We start from the raw sequence: 711 nt of genomic DNA on the forward strand, positions 1-711 counted from the left end.
AAAGCATGTGATATAATTTTGTGGCTTGGTAGTGTAACCAAAGAAGATAAAAAAGGGTACTTCTCACCTTCCCAGGTGGAGTAAACTCATCTTTGCACATCAACAGGTGAATTCTTACCTACTGGAATTACTATGCACCAATAAACACGAGCACAACTGCAAAAATATTAAATCCCGGTGATCCATTGGATGCCTCAATTGATCCATTTGCAATGACTTTATGAATTAGCAGAGAAGCCTCCCGGGTCATCCAAGGCTTACGTGACACCGGCGAAGTCACCGCCTTGCTTCAGCTTCCGTGCGCTGCTCAGACACGAGGCTTTGTGTTCAGTATTTGCGCTGCCATCACAGTGCGAATGGTTCCCAGAGCTACGACGTGTCACTGACGTCATTTCACAACGTTCCAGCACTGACAAAAGGCTTTTTCACACACCACCTGCCTACCTCTTCCCTGTTCTTAAGTACAAAAGGCCAAAGCTTCTGCTCCCCCCCAGCTGCTGAGGGGTGCGGGAAGAGCAGGAACAGATGAAGTCCGTTTATCAGATCCGTCAGGTATATACAAATGGGGAACAATGTATGGAAGACCTGATGAATCAAACTCCAGCCCCTAAAGAAAAATGCTTTAAGACTGTTAGTGGAGCTGCATCCTCAGTAAGACCCGTATCTTCTGCGTTTGTGCTGATACAAACCTCTACACCTCTGCCAAGAGCT

Source organism: Tauraco erythrolophus, chromosome 22 (assembly GCF_009769465.1).
Source record: "Tauraco erythrolophus isolate bTauEry1 chromosome 22, bTauEry1.pri, whole genome shotgun sequence".
NCBI classification, from domain to species: Eukaryota; Metazoa; Chordata; class Aves; order Musophagiformes; family Musophagidae; genus Tauraco; species Tauraco erythrolophus.